Here is a 15,163-nt window from a genome sequence, read left to right as displayed (position 1 = left end):
AAGTGTTCAATTTTAACTGGGATTTAGTTTTCAGCAATGCAAATTTTTCTTCCTACTACCAACAGCTGTTAGCAATATACCCACATCCAAGAACACGTTTCTATGTGACCAAACTCGGTGTAATTGCCACATCATCTGCTAAATTGGCATTACAAACAAGTCCCAGGGGAAGAAACACGACTCCCTCTGTATGTCATCACTTTTGAAATTTCCACAGTAAAGAATCAGGGCTCAAAGCTCTTCTTTCTGTGCTGACAACTCAGATAAGGGAGCTTGTAGTTGGGGCTTGCAGCTTCCCAAGGACTTGGGAGAGCCTTGTTGTACCACTACAAGGGCCCTTTCACGTGGCACAAGCATTTGTGTCATGCTGCCTTGCACAAACACCTCCCTATCTGCCTTTCATGCAGCTGAGTGTGCTCCACCATGAATTAAATAGTGGCAGATTGCAGAGAAGGAACAGTCCAGAACTCAACCTTTTTATTACCTAATTAATCCCAACATAAAAAGTTCTGTATTTTGATGGTGGCTGTTAGAGCTCTCCTATCACTGTGGTTATTGCCCAGGCCACTCCAGGCTGGAAATGTTAAACAGGGATGGTACTTTGAGTTTCTCTGGCTAGCACAGCCCATCAAATTGCCTCTCTCTGCCACAGATGCTATTCCAAGTTATTATATTACAACTGAATGTGTTTGGAATGATGTCTGGCTATCAGCATTTTGTCATTAGAAGAGAGAAAGGAAGACCAACAGTAGACAGATATTGCTATCTGGACTGTAATGAGTCCCTGAGGGAAAATTAAGGGGTAATTGTAACAAGCCTCTGGATGGACCAAAAAAAAAATTAGTCAAATCTCATCTGCTCTCCAACTTCCTTCTTTCTTTAAACTGTCAACACTTTCCCTGCCTTTTGGCTCAAAATGCCTCTCTTCATCTCAGCTAAGCCCCCATACAGCTTTTTACTTCCTTGCAAAGTTTTCAAAAAGCTTAAGAGGCTGCTAAAAGTGTCATTTTGTATGTGGTAGGAAATCCAGTTGAACTGGATGCACTGATGGCTTTGTCAGAGTATTTACATGGAGCAGATGTGGGGGGAAGTTCTCCCTGGAGTGTCAGCATCCCTAACCTGGGAGGATCTGCCAAAACCCAGAGCTTGGTGCCTCTACCTGACTGCTCACACCAGAAATGGGCCCTTTGTTTGAGGCAATGGGTATTGAACTGGAAAAAGGGATTAAATCCATGATTTCATCATGGACTGATTTACTTCTTATTTTTCTTCAGGAAAATTGAAGTTCTTCATTTTCATGGCTGTATAAATAACTCTGCCTCCAGTCCCAATTTTCTTTTTTTTTTTTTTTTCAGTTCAAAGAGTCAGTGAAATAAAGAACTCCATCCTTTAGATGGAATAAAGGTGGTTTCCTGTCCTGGGTGTGTTTTCTTCTCCCAGGTACCTGCAAGGATAGCTCAGCCCAAGTTTCTAGACCTGACTTGGAAAATGGGAAATTGAGACAGCCAGATAAATGTCTGGTTGTTTTCCCATGTTGTTTGGTGTCCCTGTGTTACTCTCAGCACTTAAATCAAGACACAGAGAGACAAGATAGTTTTAGGAACATCAGAATATTGACTATTAAAATGCAAATCCAAACCAGTTAAAGGTGTTCCCTGAGATGATGGCAGGAGATGTATAGTGGGGAACACTGTGATGAAATTCAGAAAAGATGTGACAAAAATCCAATTCCTGGTGTGTTCACAGATAGTCTGGAGGATCTGTCATAAAGCTGTGGTCCTGACTAAGCTTCTTGGCTAATTAGTTACATTTTTTGTCCCCTGGAAATAATATCCTGAGTGTGAGTTACCCACCAGGCACCAGCTGTGGTGCCTGTCCAAGGAGGGTATCAGCTCTTTGTGGTTATTGGAGTTCATGACTGACTTTACATGACACAGAAGAGATGAATTCTCAGGGAATTATTGGATCCTGCACCATTTTTCCTAGAGCAGCTCAGACCTGCTGAGCACTGCTGAGCAAACCCACCTGTGGGAGAGGGTGGAAAATCTTGCAAAGGCCTCAGCGTTCCAAGCCAGCAGAGAAAGAAGCCAAGGCACTGTCAATATTTATATTTAGACCTAGAGATACATATTTTAATTTTACTTTATTTCTCTTTGAGGGTGGGCCAGACTGGAAGAATCAAAAACCTGTTGAGCTCAGGACAAAACCAGCACATTACTCTGCATTTTCTTTCCTTCCCTCACCGTTTCCTCCACTGACTCTGGTTCAGCTCTCACCGGACCAACAAGCTCTGAGAACTCCTATAAAACTCCAAAGTGAAAAAGAGTGTGCCTGCCAGGTGGGATTTTTTTTTCCCCCAAGTGCTCACAGATCTAATTTTCACCACATGTGAACAAGTGTTCGCAGTTTTAAAGATGTGTTGAGTAATTGCACATGCGAGACATCTTCCCTTTAATGCTCCCAGGGTGTTCAAAGCTTTTTTTTGGTGAGAACACCCCTGTTAACAACGGAGCTGTGGCCTTTAGCTCACACTTAAGTGGGTACTGCTTTGTGTTGAAATATAATTGGTAGCACTTGCCCATGCTTATTCCCTCAGCTTAGCTAATGAAAGACACTGCCATAATCTCCTTCTCTCAGGATCAGGGTTTGTGCCTGGAAAATCCCTGCTGGAAGGAGCTGGAGAGGCACCTGCAGCTGCCATTGCTGTGGGTGCCATTTCTTTTTGGGCCAAAATAGGAAAAAAGGGAGTGTTTGCTGCCTTTCTCTTTAGGATGTGAAGTGACGTGCTGCTTTTGCACACCTATCAAAGGAATGATCTCCTGTGGAAAAGAGAGTTGGGACTGGTAAAATGTGTAGGATACCTGACCACCTTCCCTGTGAGACCAGAGCAGATCTTCAGTGGTGACTGAGCAGTTTTCAAGAGAGCTGAGGAGGGAGACATTTATCAGCAGCCCTGGTTACCCTCTTCCCATGCACCCAACCAGGAGAGGGATGATTTAGGCAACAAAATTCAACTCATCAGCATCCAAAACCCTTTTCCTTAGGGGAATATCTCATGGCCTGACCAAATGTCCTGTAGGACTGAGTGTGACACCACTGACATGAGATAAACCAAAGGGGAATGGGTCTGAAGGGTGACAGAGCTGTGGGAGAAATTAAATGCAAATGGTAGAAAGTGAGATTTGAATCAGTTGAGGAAACAAATGCAATTTCTGTGAGATAGGATTCAAACAATAACTGTGTTTTCTTTGTTTCTCTAAGTCACTCATCTCCTGGCCAGTAAATCTGTGAGGAAGTGGTAATGAAATGTTAATTACCTCCAAAATTATCTGCCTCCACTTATTGCTAGAAATGGCATTGGAAACAACAAAATGTTGAACCTCATGGTGAGAAAAAGATGACTTTTTTCTTTTGCTCCATTGTTCTGAAAATGTTGTATAATAAGGGGGTTTTTTTGTTTGTTTTGGTTTTTTTTTTTTTTTTTTAAATAGCACACAGTAAAAAGCTTCATAAATGTTTTTTAAATTTCAGGAACTATAACTAAAAGTCATTTACTCCTGATTATTTCTGAAAAGGGGCTGACCATAGCCTGTGAGTCACCCACCTCTCCTGACTGTGTTTGGGGGAACACAAAAGTGCCTGCAACAAAGCCTTGGGTTTCAAATCCAAGCAAACAAGCTGCAAGCACCACTTACACTGATGCTTTTGTAGTGATCAAAGGTTTTGGCCAAGTCCAACACTCTGCTGGTGTGGAAGGAGCAATTCCTGTCCCATGAAATGTGGCTGACCTGAATCAGAGACAAAATGGAAGATGCAGGTCTGTGGCTGAGCAGCCAAACCTCAGAACCACAGAACCAGTTCAGTCAGAAGAGACCTTTAAGATCATCACATCCACCCTTAAACCCAGCACTGCCAAGCACTAAACCAGGCTTTTAAAAGCCACAACTTCATGCCTTAAATCCCTCCAAGGCTGGTGACCCCAGCACTTTGCTGGGAAGCTGTTCCAGCCTGGCTTGGGCCAAGCCTCAGCACCCAACCTCTGCGAGGGTCACACCTGGAACATGGAGAGAGCTTCCCCTGGGAGCTGGCACAGCTGCTCCAGGGGCTGTGAGCAGAAACTCTCCTCCTTTCCAGGTCCAGGGGTCTCTCTCTGGTGCAGCCTCTGCAGATAAACTCTCTGGAGATGTGCTTGCACTTAAAATGTCTTTTAAGGCAGCAAAAACAAGCGAGTGCTTTGAGGTGATCAGCACCTTCAGAAAGAAATGTGTTCATTAGAGTTATGACAGCCCCAGTGATTCATTAGTGGGACAGAGGTTATTATGCATTTGTAGATAGAAACCAGAGCTGATGTGAGCAGACTGAGTTCCCTTAGTAGTAGCTTATTACCAAAGAATTAAAGGTTGCAGTGGGATCTGCATCTAAAATTGGAGGAGACTTCTCAGCCAGCAATGCTTTGGTGCTATTACTGTTTTTAACTTGAATTGCTCTTTTCCCTTGCTGGTATTTGCTCTGTGATGTGTGTGTGGAGAGCAACTGTAACACTTCTCCAGAACAGTATAAACTTGTCATATTAAATTTCACTTGGAAATTAAAAGGTTTCTAATCAGCAGAGCAGTAAAGTTCTGGAACAGCTTTCCAGGAAAAATGGAGGCCAATAAATTTAATCATAATGAAGCCTGAACAGTTTATAAAAAGGATTATGTGACATAGTCCTTAGAATATTAGGGGACTGAAACTGAAGATCTCTGTGTTTCATTTTCCAAGCTCTGTTCCTGTCTCTGGATGTTTCTCTCACAACAGATTTTTGCAGATAATTCTGTGATCACTGCTGCATGAAGAACACCAGGCAGTCAGTCCCAGGGTACCAGTGCCCCATGTTTACAGCTGCTAAACTTCAGTTTAAAAATGTCTGCTGTGTCAAATTATTTCAGTGTTACCTCTTCATGCAGGCAGTGGAGGTGGTTGTTACAGGACTGAAGGGGATCTAACATAACACAGGTACACCTGTGGCAGGTGAGAGGCCCAGTTCACCCAGCACTTTGTCTCCAAGTGTGGCTGAGAAAAAGACTTAATGAGCAGAGAAAGATTGTGGTAGTGCTTCTTAGAAGTCCTTTCCTAACCTCCAACAATTCAATGCCCAGGGACCTCACAGAAATCAAATCTAGTTCCTCTGGGCTTCCTAAGCTCTCCTCTCTGATTTTTCTTCTCTGAATTAAAGCAGCCACTTTTCTAACACTTAAAGATTTTTGACACTGGTGCAAAGGCTTCCACAGCAGATCTGCACTGCATGGAGAAGCTTTTCCTTCTGATGCCTGCTTGCCTAATTTCATGAACAGAGACCAGGAGTGAGTATCCAGGACACTCAGGTGTAGTCTCTCATACTGTCCTTCACCCACCCCTTTCCATACTGAGCCATCCTGATCTGCCTGTGCAGAATCCAACATCAATTTGATTATCCTTCCTACATGTATACAGATATTGTCTTCCTTTCCTTTCCTTTCTTTCCTTTCTTTCCTTTCCTTTCCTTTCCTTTCCTTTCCTTTCCTTTCCTTTCCTTTCCTTTCCTTTCCTTTCCCTTTCCTTCCCTTTCCTTTCCTTTCCTTTCCTTTCTTTCCTTTCCTTTCCTTTCCTTTCCTTTTCCTTTCCTTTCCTTTCCTTTCCTTTCCTTTCCTTTCCTTTCCTTTCCTTTCCTTTCCTTTCCTTTCCTTTCCTTTCCCTTTCCTTTTCCTTTCCTTTCCTTTCCTTTCCTTTCCTTTCCTTTCCTTTCTTTCCTTTCCTTTCCTTTCCTTCCCTTCCCTTCCCTTCCCTTCCCTTCCCTTCCCTTCCCCTTCCCCTTCCCCTTCCCCTTCCCCTTCCCCTTCCCCTTCCCCTTCCTCCCTTCGCCCTTCCCCTTCCCCTTCCCCTTCCCCTTCCCCTTCCCCTTCCCCTTCCCCTTCCCCTTCCCCCTTCCCCCTTCCCCTTCCCCTTCCCCTTCCCTTCCCCTTCCCTTCCCCTTCCCCTTCCCCTTCCCCTTCCCCTTCCCCTTCCCCTTCCCCTTCCCCTCCCTTTCCCTTTCCCTTTCCCTTTCCCTTTCCCTTTCTTTCCCAGAGAGGCACTAAAACTACAGATGGCATTCAAGATTCATGCATACCACAGATGAATAAGTGGACATAAAGATGTTCCCTCCTGTTTTCTATTTTTCCTGTTCTCTATTTCTTTCCTAACATCCCAACATTCAGTATTTTTTTTTAGTAGCTGCTGAGTACTGAGATATTTCATGGAACTTTATATTCTGATCACCAAATCTCATTCTTGAACAGCTTCAAGCCCAGTTTCCAGCCTGCCTTACCATTAATTGGAGCTGCTCTTGAGAATGAAAAATACTTTTCTTTCCTCCATTAAGAGGGAGAATCAGTCCTAACATCCTCTAATTCCCTAGTTGGGGCTGGCCATCGTGGCTTCCAGTTTTATTTCTGTGCCTGTTTTTCCATTAAAAAAAAGAGATCCAATCTGTTTCTGCCTGCAGTTTCTGGTTGCCTCTGTGCAGCACAGCTGCAGGAAGGTTACAGGTTTTGTTACTTGTTTGGAGCTGCAGCTCATCTTCCAGCTGGGCAGATTATCTTTCCTAACAGCATGAGAAACTTGGGATGTTATCAGGACTCCTTGTTTAGAGGCCAGCTCTGAAATTAACCATTCACTTCAGGAAAAAAAAAAAATAAAAAAAGGTTAAATAATTCACAGCCATTGCAAAAAGAATTAAAGATTGAGTCATATTTGGGCCTTTTCTCAGCTGCTGGGATCCACATAGAATCAATGCATTTCAGAGTTTGCTCTCTGTATTATTTAGGCTATAGAGAGTGAATTTATAAGCAAATGCAGGAGTTTCCCACCAGCAGTGGAGTGTGTGGGAAATATCAGCAGTAGTCCAGAGTGTCAGCACATTTCCTCCTCCTTAGCTTTATTTAGTCTTTACCACTAATTGCCATTCAGTTTTGGCTGCTAATGTTAATTTTTGCTAGTTTTCCCCCCTCTAATCTGCTAATTCCCAAGAGATTGTTTTTGTGTAGTTGGATCAGTAGTTTACATATTTTATCTAGAAACCCATGGTGCTCTTTTCTTATCCTAAGCAGCTGGTGAAGCAAAATGGGAACTGGAGCAGGCACCTCCCCAAAAAAACAGGCTCCACTGATATTCTGCCTTTGCTAGTGGGCAAAATCACAAGGAGCTGGCAAACTTCAAGCCTTGAGTTTTTATTCTTATTTATTGTATGACCCTACAAAGTTCATAGAACACATCCACAGAAGGAGCTAATTAATAGTGGTGTCAGGAGGTCTGAGCAGTGATTTTATAGGCTCCTTTAACCCTTGTGGGGAGCTGTTGTTCAAGGCAATTTGGGCTGCTGGCTGACATTTCTGCATGCAGGACAATGGTGACATTTATTTTCCAGGGATTTTCCAATTATGGCTGTTGAGTTGAAGCATTCCTGGATGAATACAGTTTAATGTTATTAATCACAAAGGACAGTATAAAAAAAGGGAGTTTTTTTTCAGCACTGTGTAAAACATGATCCTGCACTCTGTCTATGGGGAATCTGTAAGGTTTTTTAGAACAAGAAAAGTGAATGCTATGAATCACGTGGGAGTTTGGTTGCAACACCCAGCAAATATTTCATTTTATCTGATAGTTCCTGATTGTGTTTATCTTTTAGATACCTCCATCACCTGTGGATATTCAGTCTTTCCCCTCTCTGTTTAAAATGACATGCAGAATACCAAACAAAGCCAAAACCATTTTTCCCTGTGCAAAATGCTCAGCCCCAAAATCGTTGTGCATGAAAGCAAGTGTCAGCAAACAATAAAAAGGTAAAAACAAACAAAAAATCCAAGCAAAATCCACTCCCAAAACAGCAGCATGCACACAAGCTCTCTGAGTGCACTTATATAAATAAACTGCACATCCTGTGGGAAGTAAACCACCCAAATCAATATTTGAGAGACACTTTTGAGAATATGGAAAGCCAAAATTTTGACTGAACTTTTAGGAACTTGGCTTTTTTGTGCTGCTGGGACAAAGAGTGCAGCTCTTTGTTTGGTGCATGCTGAGGGAGAGAAGCACAGATGCTCTTTCCTGGAGGATTTTCTATCTGTCAGCCTTGCTATTTAACAGCAGTGATAAATAAATGATAACATTTTGCACTTCTGCAGTCACTTGAATCTAAAGAGCACCAAATGTGCTCAAAGAGACTCTTCTAGAAACTGGGTAAAACTGCAAGCTTCTTAAATCATCCCAAATCTGAGGAAAAGCAGTGTCAGAAATGTGGCCTTAGTGATGGAATAACAGAGCAGATAAAAACAAAAAGGAAATACTGCTTTATCTTGAAGTCTATTTCCCATATTTATTATGGGATGAAGCTCCAGAAGGAGGAGGAAGGTTTGCAGCTCAGTAGGATTTCCAGCAGCCTGGGAAATGGCCCCACTCTTCAGCCCTGAAGGTTAATGTGGAGGGGGATCTTCCAATGAAAATGAGAAATTGGCCTTGTAAAATGCTTGGGACAGAACTGATAGTTTTGTGTGTTGGTCAGCTGTATCCCAGCAATTTGTTCTGTTTGGGGTGTCCCTGCATCACCTCATGAGAATAAATAACAGGAATAAGCAGGGAGAACAGTGAGTGCTTTGCTTGTGATATTTAGTGATGGGGAAAAAAACCCCAAACAATTCTAAAAAGGCCCTGCACTCAAAGGGAAATGTAGGAAACCTCTCCAAGGGCTGCAGAGGGCTGCAGCTCCTCTCTGCCATCAGCTGTCACCCTTCTCCCAGCCTTTTTCCTTGCCCTTTGGGTTTCCATGAGCACTCATGTGCCTGTCTGCCCTTTATTCCAGGGGGAATAAATATAATTCCCCTTTATTTAGGGAGGGGACTGTGAGAGTTGGAATGTGGGTATTTAGTGTGTGTGACTGTATTTTGGCAAGCCCTTTGCAGTATTTATACCAGAATTACTCACAGAGCTCCTTGATCTGGATTCTCAGTTTTCTTTGTGAGAACAGTGGAGCTGGAAAGGCAGTGGGAGGCTCAGGTTTTCCTTTTTATTGCCTCAATTCCTACACAGTGCAGTTGGGGAAAAGATAGGGGAGTCCTTGGTGCAGCTTTGGTCTTAATATTCCTTTTGGTTATGGAGTGGCTCACTATTTATGGGAATGTGGTTGTCAGTTCTCATTTCTTTATCTTCAAAGCCTGGTTCATGTTGATGTTACCTGTATAAAAAATTGAAGCAGTGGATGTGCACTGAAAATCTCACCAAGTTCTCCCACCACAGCAGCCTTGATTAAAATGAAAATAAATATACAGGCGAAAAAATGTGACCTAAGATTTTGCATTTTTCAAAGGAATCCTTTTATTTTTTTTTCAAATGAGGCTTTAATAGGATTATATATGTATGTTTTATTATATTGAAACTGGCATACCATTCAAACCTAAACCCCCCTTTTCATAGTTGTATTTAATGATTCCTACTTCTTTTGAAGCTTAACATATTTTCACCATATGGCAAGCATTTCATTTTTCCTATTTTTCTAGGGGAGATTAAATTAAAATGGTTATTTGGTTTAGCAAAACCCTTCAACCTATATGTGCTGCAGGTCAAGGATTCTGTAGGCTTATTCCTCACTGCCATCCCATACTTTTCCCAACAGTTTGTTCCAAAACCTGATGAAGTCAACCAAGATATTCCCACCTACACCAGAATTCCATGCTAAAATTAGGAAGCAGTGTTTCTTTTTATGCACCAAAGTGTCCTGAATTGAGTAACCCTGCCCTGAGTGCAACATAAACTCTGATGTTTGTAGATTCCACATTCAGGCCTTAAAAAAAAACCCCAAAAATTGCTACAGGCAAAGAACCACGCAGCAGGGAGAGAGGAGCTTTGGATTCCATCTCTGGATAAATATTTGTGTAAGAAAATTTAACCCAGTTCCCTAAAAATTATGTTTGTATTCCAGTATCACAGGATCACAAAACGGCCTGAGGTGGAAGGGATTAAAGAACCTTCCACTGTCCCAGGCTGCTCCAAGCCCTGTCCAACCTGGCCTTGGACACTCCCAGGGATCCAGGGGCAGCCACAGCTCCTCTGGGCACCTGTGCTAGGGCCTCACCACTCTCACAGGGAGAAATTTTTTCCCAATATCTAATATAAACTTGTTAGTGTGAAGCCATTTCAAAGAAATACATTTTTTTAGATTTTTTTTTGCAGTTACAATAAGTATTTCCGTTACAGAATGAAAGCCTCGGTTGCACTTGACGCAGTGAAATTGAGTTTCCCTTTAATGCTGTGGGAGTTTCAGCACAGACTGGCCAGCATTTCTTGACATTCTACCTTCCTGAATACAAAGTGCAGCTGGGAATCCATCTGTTGCTTTGTTTTGTTTTGATTTGTTTCCCATTTTGTGTTGCTTGGTTTGGCTGTCAGGCAGAGGGGGAGCTCGGGTAGGAAGTTGTAGCTGTATCTGTCATCTCACCTGAAGCAGTTCTGGAGATTTCTATAAACTGTATATTCTTTGGCTCCTCCACAAAAATGTGAGGATATTCAGATAGAGCTGTAACTGATGCTACATCCGCTTCTTGGAAAAAAAAAAAGATTTAATGTAAAGATAAATCAAGAGTACAAAAGACCTTTCTTCACCTTCAAATATTCACTGCATATCCAGCTTGTTTTTTATCACTCTTTGAGCAAAAAATACCCTACACACAACTACATCTCTGTAAGAATGGACCCTTCCATCTCAGTTATGTTATCTGTGCAGAATTCCAACCATTTCCTTGGGACATGGAGAACCAATCAGTGTTAAAATGTAAAATTATACAATTACTCCTCTTTTTAAAAATCATAACACCCAAGCAAACAAAAAACCCAAACACAGTTTGTTTTTCTCCCAGGAAATAGTATACTTTCAATTTATGTGTTTTAATTTCCAGGATTCTGTTTTTTTTAAAAAAAGGTTTATTTTCTCTTTCCCTCTAATATGATAAATTATTTCTCATTAAAATGCAGTTTTCATTCTTCCTTGGGCTATTAGATGTCACTGGCTTGAACAAAGGAATGTTCACATAAGTCATTCTACTTCCAGCCTTTCATTTTCCTGTCCAAATCCTAAGGCTATGGTTGTAAGAGCAGGAATTTTTGCCTTGAAAGACACAAATTGTCTTTAACTCTATTAATATTAATCATATTTTATGGCACTCTGGACCTTGTGGGATGAAGCTCCTCACTGTACTTAAATAATAAAATACTGCTCACTCTCCTTTCCCCTACACACATTCTACCACCTGATCCCTGGTGGTGCTTGCAGGGTCCTGTGCTCATGGGCTGCATGAATTTCCCTTGTAAAATGTTATTTTCCTTTTCCAGGTGCAGTTGGCTGGGTGCCTGTGTGCAGCACATCCTGTTTGTTTTTCCAGCAGCCACCACTGCTGGGGGAGCTGAGCTGAGCTGGGAGGACAAACCTCCCCAAGCCTGCTTCCCAAATCCAGCCTGGGCAACATTTATAGGAGTTTCAGCTGGAAGCACCAGTGCCAAATGCTGACTATTTTGTTTTCCTGTTTTACCTTTGTATTGCTCAGACAAAACAAGTTAATTTTAAATGGAATGTTTTCATTCTAAGGGGGGAAAAAAAAAGAGAAAAAGAAAACAGAGCAGCCCTTTGTGAGGTGTTCTTTTTAGTTTTACCACTCCAAAACTACTGATAGAGTTCTGATTTCTGTTGTCTATAAAACTTTTAGGTTTCCACCTTGCAGTCTTATTTATTGTTGCATAAACTTTTGTATTCCTTTTTAAACCTCTCCAGTCAGGGATTTACTCCTGGATGAGTCACCCCATGATACAGAACAGCAGAAGCCAGTGCAGACAAATCCACATTTCTTGAAGCATAAAATCCCTGACAACAGCATGAAAAAGGCTTCTGTTGGACAGAAAACCTCTTAGATTTTGTCCCACTGGGTTTTGTCTCTTCTCCCTGGGGTTTTTTTTGGGTTTTTTGTCCTCATTGTATTATTTTTCTTACCTTATGCAGCATGGAAAGAGGATTGAGCCTTGCCTTCAAGAATTCACCAGGTTGAACAGCACCTTGCACAGCCTGTGAAGGGAATAACATAATTTTAAATTTATCAGTGCCATCCATATTCTCTCAAGCTTCACAGCAGCTGTTTCTTGCTCCCCCCAAGAAGTGTGTGTGTGAGGAGAGGAACAGAAGCTGCTCCTGAATTGCTGGCCCAAAGAAATGCCATTCTGCAGGAGAGACATGTTCAGTGTCAAAAATTACATTTATTTTATACTCTTCATATTTGTTCTGTCAGGATGTGGCTAGAATGGATATTTTAGTGCAGAGGGAGCTAATTTCTCACCAATCTGCACATTAAAAATAATCTCATAAATAATGAATATAAATAATAAATGTATCCATGCAGCTTTGCCTTGAGTAATTGGTCCAGGTACACTTATTGTAGGAATGTACAGGCATTTTTAAAAATCAGAAAAATCCCCAAGACACAGAGAGTAATAACAGGAAAATAAAACCTGTGTAATTCTGCTTATGTTGTCTCTTTCCAGGTTTGCCAGTCTGAGTATATTCCAAGGTGATGAATATCAAGGGTGAGTTCTGTAGCAGCAGAACTTTGTGTCAGTTCAATGTCTTCCATGAGTCAGATACAGATTATTTTGGTTTTCTTTTAGAATAATATGAAACTCATGGTCTGGTTTGATTTCAATATCAACACAGGTGAGACTTGTCACTTTTGTCTATTTTTGCCTGGAAAGCTGCTGGTGGTTTTTTTTTTTTTTTTTACTTCCTAAGCCAAGTAATGATCCAGTAGAAATACATAAAATATTTGTTTGTCTGTCAATATTAAATCCTGTGTTCTAGCCTTTGCAAACTGAACTGTGGGTTTGTGGTTTGGTGCATTTGCAAACCTGAGGCCATGCTAAGAAAAACTGAGCAAACAAAAGCTGAGATTTTTGGCATTGCTAAGAAGTCATCAGATCCCTCTTCTCATCTCCTACATGAGGAAAAAATGAGAGCTGGTAAAACAAAATCTCTGTAAAGTTTTGTGTTTTCCTGCTTGGATAGAACTGAGGGGACATGAACTTGTATTTTCCTATATATAAGTTAAAGCAGTCATTTAAAAGTACTCTTACACAAAAATAATCCTACAATAAATCCTCAAATAATTCCTACCTTCAGACAGCCAACATGAATTCAGAAAAGAGGAAAAAGGGAGAACAAAAAGTGGGAAACTGAGGTGGCAGGTCTTGAAGGGAAAGGAAACCACTGTGAGGAATTAAAAGTGGAGAAAAAGTTTGAGAAATAAGGGGTGATGAGATAAAGATCTCCCTGCTGCTCACATCCAGGATATGGGGCTGAATCCCAAGACTCTGCTAGCCAAGAGAAGTGCTGGATGCACAGAAATCCTGCATCTTCCCATGGCAGAGAGCTCAGTTTGGGTCTGTCATGATTGCCTGGGAAGTAAACACGACCATAAAAAGGGAAAAGTTCATTTTATTCTGCTTCATTTCTTTTATTTCATTTCAATTCTCGTCTTTCCAACTGAAATGGTTTTATTCTTTACACATTTCTTCCCATGCCAGTGGCCTTGCTTCCAACCTTTTGACTTTGGCAAGAAGCAGCCTAAGTCAATAAAAAAGGACTCCAAGTGTCGTGCACAATAAAGACTTGGGTACAGTTTTCCAAATGACTGTAAAGAAAAATTTACTGAAAAGCAGGCAAAGAACTCGTATCTAGAAATCAAATCTCTGCTTGTAAAAGTCAGAGGTTAAATTCTTTTATTAAAACAGCTCTTACATGCATCTTTCAGGCATGCCCTATCCTTGCTTAAATATTTGAGGGGAGGGAAATCACTGGGATAGGCAAGAACATTTCCATAGATGTATGTTAGAAAGCTACAGTACAAAATTAAATTACTTCCCTCTTCTAAATGACATTTCTAATTTTTTCTTATCAAGTGCTACGGGCTCTAATACAACTTTTGAAAGGCAAAAGGAAAAGTCAAATAACAGGAACAAAAGACACATCCCAGTGTGTATTTATTTTACTTTGTAATTCATGTCAGTCCAATTGTGCTGCAGGGTATTTGGTTTATGCAATGCTGAAGTTTGAAAACTACACCCAGAATTACTTTTGGATCATATTCTGAAGATATATAACACAGGAATGATTGATTTATTTGCATGTTCTGTGGTTTTGTATTTTGCTCAGTTTGTGGCTAAATTCTGATGCAGGAAGGCTTTAAAAATCATATTCATAACAAAGGGAGAGGAACATCCCTATCTAACTGCCATTTTAGAATGTGAGGACTAAATTTTAAAAGTAGGCATTGACTTTTAGATGGTCAAAACAGAAGTCCCTCCCTTGACTTCCACAAGTTGAAGGGAAAGATTTGGAGCTGCTTTCCTAAATCATAAAAGATCCATAAAATGGCTGCTCCTCTCAGGCAATGGCTGCTTCCACAATCCCATTAATTTTACTGTGTGAAGTACTGCTCTCCTGAGAGATGGAGTTCATTATTTCAGGTTTTGTGGCCCCCTTAATGGATATGCTTAATTACACAGCTTCTGGTGTGAAAGAACGGCGCATGAGGATGTTCATGGATGGTTTCCCTTTGCTGGGATTTGGGAACAAACCTCCACCATTTCTCCCAGAAACACAGTGAATTTTGGCCACATTGCAGAGTTGGAAACTTGCTGAGTGCCTGGCCACAGAGAGCTTTTCCTGTTGTGCCCCAGTGCAATGAATATTCTGATTTTTGGTGGCCTTTAGTTGTGCCCTGCCAGGGCTCATTCTGTGGGTTGCCAATGGCACTCATGCTCCTGACTCCCTTTGGAGATTTTCAGCATGGAAAATATTTCCTCAGAGCTGCCCAAGCACAGGCATCACTTGCCTTTTATCTCCTGCTCATCCTGTGGAATAAATACCAAAGTCACCCACTCTTGGGTGGTTTGTTTCCCTCTCAGGAACCCCGGTGTTGTCACAGCTGAGTTACAGCAGTCTGGGGGAACTGGAGGGACTGGGGGCTCAAAGCTCTGCACCCACTGCTTTGGCTGTCAGTGGGGAGCAGGAGAGAGCTCTGCCAGGACTTTTGGGGCACAAGTGGGAAAAGGAGGTGTTTTTGGAGAGCCATAG

The 15,163-nt window shown here is 41.5% G+C and overlaps 2 long non-coding RNA genes across 2 annotated transcripts in view; one reads left to right on the top strand and one right to left on the bottom strand.

Annotated features, from left to right (window-relative positions):
- LOC132330136 (uncharacterized) overlaps positions 1-15,163 on the top strand; it is a 135,646-nt gene that overhangs the window by 85,237 nt on the left and 35,246 nt on the right. The window contains exon 4 of the long non-coding RNA XR_009487227.1: positions 12,577-12,618. This is a non-coding gene — a long non-coding RNA (uncharacterized LOC132330136). The remainder of the gene's footprint in view (positions 1-12,576; positions 12,619-15,163) is intronic.
- LOC132330140 (uncharacterized) overlaps positions 9,632-15,163 on the bottom strand; it is a 30,256-nt gene continuing 24,724 nt past the window's right edge. The window contains exons 2-3 of the long non-coding RNA XR_009487230.1: positions 12,032-12,103; positions 9,632-10,591 (exon numbers count right to left, since the gene is read on the bottom strand). This is a non-coding gene — a long non-coding RNA (uncharacterized LOC132330140). The remainder of the gene's footprint in view (positions 10,592-12,031; positions 12,104-15,163) is intronic.

The sequence above is a fragment of the Haemorhous mexicanus genome, chromosome 7, assembly GCF_027477595.1.
Source record: "Haemorhous mexicanus isolate bHaeMex1 chromosome 7, bHaeMex1.pri, whole genome shotgun sequence".
In the NCBI taxonomy this organism is placed as follows: Eukaryota; Metazoa; Chordata; class Aves; order Passeriformes; family Fringillidae; genus Haemorhous; species Haemorhous mexicanus.
The sequence above is the reverse complement of the archived record's forward strand: the minus strand, read 5'-3'. Positions and strand labels throughout refer to the sequence as shown.